The 5855-nt window shown below is 31.0% G+C and overlaps 1 long non-coding RNA gene across 1 annotated transcript; it reads right to left on the reverse strand.

The window, feature by feature from the left end:
- Window positions 1-565: 565 nt before the first annotated feature.
- Window positions 566-2710, reverse strand: LOC106316314. The gene is made up of 3 exons (XR_001264794.1): window positions 2321-2710; window positions 1419-2109; window positions 566-1260 (listed from the first exon to the last, which is right to left on the reverse strand). It is a non-coding gene; the product is annotated as an uncharacterized LOC106316314 (long non-coding RNA).
- Between the last annotated feature and the right edge of the window lie 3145 nt (window positions 2711-5855).

A 5855-nucleotide genomic window follows, 5' to 3' on the forward strand; every position in this document is an offset into this window, starting at 1 on the left:
TTACATTTTAATGAATATTTGAAAATGTTAGTGTAATTTTAGTTATAAATGTAACTTCCACTATTTATCTTGTTATTTTTGTTAGAGATCACAGATTTGTTTTGATTATGATAGTAAATAAAATAAAAAGCTTTAGAATGACAAATGATTGGGTTTTATACGTTAAATATTAGATTGTTTATCAATTTTTATTGGTACTTTAAAAATATTTATCTAAGAATTACTAACTCAAATGATGCTATGAAATCTAACTGAGATGTGATAAACGTTTCATAAGATACTAAACCGTTTTTATAAACTTATGAAATCTCACTCTATAGGGTAGACGTTGAATAATAAGAGTAGCTTCCCAGATAATGTCAAACTATACACTGAGATAGATGATGGCCTACCGGTTAAAATATGAGAATTGAAATTTGTTTAAATTTGATCTCGTGAAGGGTTCCCACGTAGAAAACATATAAAGAAGAGGTTTCTAAATCTCCATAAACACAAAACTCTGAAACAAAACTGCAGAAGCAAAAATTTCCAAACCACATTAATGTCTGTGTAATACATAAAAGAAATGTGCTTAGAACATCATAGTAAGAATGAAACAGAGATGTTATGGTATCTCGATTTTCAACAAAATCTCAGTAGCTTTGTTTGGTTCTTTGAATCCTAAATATATATTTTTTCTAATTGCGACTTCTACAATCTTTCTATATATTCGATTTAACTACAATAGCCAAAATGTGTGCATTTATAGTATTTTTTTCACCAGCATCTAAGCATAACCATAAAAGCTTCAAGTGTAACCACAACCACATCAACTTGAAGCTGATGAACTGAAACACTTGCGATCTGATCCACCACATGCGTGAAACTCAAACGCTGTCAATTCCCAGTTAGCTAATAGCCTGAGTTAGAGCTTTTTTGCTTCGTCATCTTGATTTCAACCTCACAACTTCCACCTCCTCTTCAGCAGTATTCAAACCCTCCCTTTCTTCCAGAGACTTCTCCTTTTGGTTCGAGTTCATGATCAGCAAGATCGAAACTTACCTTTTTTACCTTAGGTATCTTACTATTCTTTAACTGAAACCCCACAACCTAAGTGGTTTTGAACTTCTTTCTCAGCCTGAGGTCTTTGCCATCTATTCCTCTTGAAACTTAGGAATTTGTCAATCCTTTTGTCATTGTGCAACGGGAACCACAGCATCCCCTCCCCACCCCTTAGTTCTTTCGTACTGCTTTCCCGGTCGTATTTTGGTTCTCTTATTTCTAACAGAGTGAGCATCAAAAAAATTTTTTTAAAAAAATGTAGAATTAGTCCAATGTTGTTAATGCAAATAAGAAAGTAAATTATTCGCAAGTACAAAAACTAAACAGGCTCCCTAAACAACAAATCAAAGTAACATTCATTACAATAAAACACATACCGTCAGTCTTATCATGGGTCCAAGAGTATTGTCAAAGCTTAGCATCTTAACCAATACAGTTACTATACAGCCTATAATCTCTCTGCCTTTGTTTCCCTGATCAATGCGGAGACTGAACAATGCTGCCCCAGCTGCTCTTGAGTCCCGTTCAAGAGAAGAGCCACTAAAAGCAGGCATTGCACTACTTATTATGATCTTGTTCTCATCGGCTCACGGAAGTCTAAAGAGTGTCGCTGCTGTGTTTTCTCTTGCTTCGAAGGTTCCAGCTCTAAGGACTTTAACTATTGAAGTGACTGCACCAGCAAACAATATCAGATATTTGTTGTTGTCATATAGAGAGGTTGATGACACAAATTCCTGGGTCGGAACTTCCTATGAGGTTAAAGGTTCACCAAAACAGGGACTGGCTCATGATTCAGCAATGACAATGTGATTTGTCTGACAAAGAACAGATTTCAGTAACAGCATTTCTGTGTTCCTTTATGGATCACCTTGAGAGCCTGTGAACCAATGCGGTGATTACTGATATGTCTCCGTACCTGCCAATAATGTAAGCTGAAGGTTGTCCAATGTTGTGTTCAGTGCACTACCGAGAGATGAAGCTTCTGAGAAGGTTGTTAGGAGTAAGCGCAAAGTTATGGAGTTTCTGCTAAGTCTTTGGATATGTTAGATTCCCACTCTCGATTCATCTCTGTATGGCAATAAATCAAAACATTCTAAAATATTTTCATATCCCAAGTCAAAAGAAGGAATTGCAGATGTTTGATCAATGAGAATTAGACAGATAACCAAAATTTAAAAGAAGCAATAAAAGCAAAATAGATCAATGTGCTCTGCATAGATTAGTGGTAGTATTAATGAGCGTTGTATAAGTGACGGTTGGCAAAGAAAGGAGAACTTACTTGAGTAGAGATCCTTTCTCATGTTTGTCTCCAAGAGGAAGTGTCATCTCTTGTCTCGTTTTCAATGTAGCAGCTTCTCTCTATGAATAACGCCCTGTTCTTTCCCGGGCCTTTTCTTCTTCATTTTTACGCTTCATATCTGTCTCAGCAGCTCCTCCTCGTCCTATCTCTGCCTCTTCCTCTCTCATTTATAGGAAGATAAGGTTTATATATGAGGAGAAACAAAGAGAGGTGGAAGAATATCATGGCTTATCAACATAAGAGTTAAGAAAGGATTGACTGATTGAGAGTGGATCGTTATAACTCTAAAGAAACGGAGATTCGCAGAAATCATTCGGCAACATCGGTGGAGAAGTGGAAGAGGCGAAACGATATCGATGGTCGTGACAAAGCTTTTAGGTAGAAAGCCCAACTTCTTTTAAAACAAAAGAAAAGTCCACTTTATTGTGGCATTTAGAAAGGACAGGTGACGTTTTTTCCCCGATATAAAAAATTCTACTTTATTAGTATAGATAGATGTTTTTAGTTTTCAATTTTACAAATTTATTCTATTAAACTTGTGTACATGATTTTAATTTATATTAGGTGTTGACCTGTATTACAACAAAAAAATCTTAAATTTAAAAGGTTGATATATTAATTTGTATAACAATATTGTGAATCTTTTTGCGTTAACTGATAGTTTTTATTTCATGAAATAATATACATGTACATATAATTATATGAAAATAAAATAATATATATGCTTCAATTTTATATTCAAAGGATAAAATCAACATGAAGTATAATTAATCTTTTTGATTTTTCTCACAATGATTAATTCTTATTTTAAAATTTTATGATAAAAATAATCAAATACTTTTATTCAATTTATTTTGTATTTGATAATCATTTTTATGTCACATAGAATAACCGGTAAAAACTTTAATTGTAAAAACATTAATTGTAATTTTTTATCAATCACTTGAAGTTATTTTTATTATTTACTTTTATCAAGTATATTTTTTTATCCAAGTAAATATATTTTGATTTTGATTTATAATTTTTGAAGTAAAAATAAATATTATTTAATGAAATTGAATCATATCTTTTTATAAATGATACTCGCCATGGTAGTAATAACTTGAATAATTTCAGTAACCTTAAATTTACTTCCAAAAATATACTGTATAGATTTTGGATGAACTGAATTTTCTGTATTTTAACTGATTTTGTTAAATACTTAAATTTATGTATTTATAATATTTTCACATATGAAAAATTATATAACTAAAGAAGAGGAGGAGTAATATACCAATGACACAGGTTAAATGATTACTTTAGTATAATAGGTCAACCATCCGCATTAGGTATTCACCAAAAGGAAGTAATAATATTTCATTTAATATTTATAACTGTCGTCTAAATATATGTATTTTGAGAGAAATGGATCCCGAAAATATGGGAAAGTGGAGGTTACAAAATAATTTTATTAGTAAAAAACCAGTTATCGTTGTACATTCTGCGTTGCACAAGGAAATAGTTATACAATTCACTTTATATTTATATATAGGTCTCTTAAATAAAAAGAAATACATAGTTGGACATAACATTTATCAATAGGTCATGTTTCTATTTTAATAGAATACTAGAGAGTTCGGTATATTATTGATGCCCAAATATATTGATGCAGTTAGGTGAAAATTGATGTGGTGGTTATTAGGTTAACTGATACGGTGGTTATTGTATAAAGTTTGTATTTTTCTTATATACAGTTATCATATCAAAAGGTAGGTATCATGGAAAATATTTGTTGGACTAAACTAATATCAATAGGTCACACTTGTATTTTAATAGAATAGATAGATTAAAAATTATAGTTGACATGATTTTTTTTTGGGAAAATCTCTCGAATAGCTATTTTTAAATCTTTGTCATCAAAATAGTTCTTAAAAAAAAGAAAATGAAAATATAGACCTTTTTAATTTGAATTTTTAAAATTTTTGAAATCCACATTCAAAACTCCACTTCTTAGCTCTAAATCTATATTTGTTAACACTAGAGTATAAATATATATTTACCCCTTAATAAAACTTATTTTAATCATTTTCCTATTTGATGACTATTTTGTGAAAATAAACTAAAAAGCTATCCAAGGGAATTTTTATTTGAAAAAAAAAAGAGAAATACCCTAGGAATAGGATAACAACAAAATATTTCACAAAAAGCACATACGAATAAAAATAACTAAAATAGGTTTTATTAAAGAGGTAGTTGAAAATTTTGCCCCTACTCTATAAATAATTTTAACAAAATAAATTAAATAAAATTTTTATTTTTGAACAAAACAATTTGAATTTTTTTCAAATCTTTTTTTACATCTGGTTTTTCTTAAAAAAAGTGTAGGAAGAAATTTTTGTATATGTCTAGAATTTGAGTCTAGGAAGACTTTCATGAATGTGTATGAAACTTTTGTGAAGCTGAGTATAAGAAGATCTTCATGAATAAATACATCTTCCAAAAGTTATGAAGATATGCATGCATATACATGTATAACTAGGTGATAGGCGCGGAATTAAATATCTAAAATAGTGGAATGTTTGCAATTGAAAATCAATTATGTATTTTCAATTTTTTCTTTTTCTCTACGTATCAAAACATGTTTCAAAATTAATAAAGTATAGACATGACACAAAATATTAAATAATATTTTTTGTTGTTTTTATTTTAGTAATTCGATGGTGGTAATTGTTTAAAATTTGAGTTTGCTTTTTCGTTTACCTCATCATAATTGATTTTACATATATAAAAACATAATATAATTTTACATTCAATTTTATCTAACCAATTTTATAGGTTTTTAAACCTATGTTAAGCCCGACACTTACAGTGGATTCTCTAATCGATGTAACATCGAGAACATGGAATTCACAGACTATTCGGACTCTGGTGGATCCGAACGATGTGAAAATTATTGAAAATATACCTTTAAGTCGAATTCAGACAGCACATCAGGATGGATGGCATTTTACAAATAATGGGAGATATACAGTTAAATCTAGATATCAAGTAGAACAAGTGTATCCGGATAGAGAAAGAACACTACCAGAGTGATATATGGTGTTTTATACATCTTGTATATATGCTTTTAAATTGGTTTTCAAGTCTTTATCGAGTCTTTCTAGTCCTTTTGGAGTCATTACAGGTCTGAAGTTGCATTGGATGAGAGATGAACCAGCTGGAACAAAAGAGGCAGAAAACAATGCAATTTGGTGGTTTTCACGCAGAACAGTCAGATAGCGGAGCAACCCGAGTGACTGTTCCGAGTGAGTGTTCCAGCGGCAGAGATTTTTAAGGAAACTACAATCATTACGGGATTTGCCCTAATTATCCCTATTTTCTCTCCCAGCCGCCTGTGGCTTTGATATATCATATTTTCTGTTTCTCTTTATCATTCTACGCTATTCTAGACAGAAGAAAACCATTGGAGACTTTTGTGCTTTTGGATTGTAAAGGGAGAAGGCTCCATCTCTCTCACCATAGAGAAGATTATCCT

This window comes from Brassica oleracea, chromosome C9 (genome assembly GCF_000695525.1).
Source record: "Brassica oleracea var. oleracea cultivar TO1000 chromosome C9, BOL, whole genome shotgun sequence".
Classification (NCBI taxonomy): domain Eukaryota; kingdom Viridiplantae; phylum Streptophyta; class Magnoliopsida; order Brassicales; family Brassicaceae; genus Brassica; species Brassica oleracea.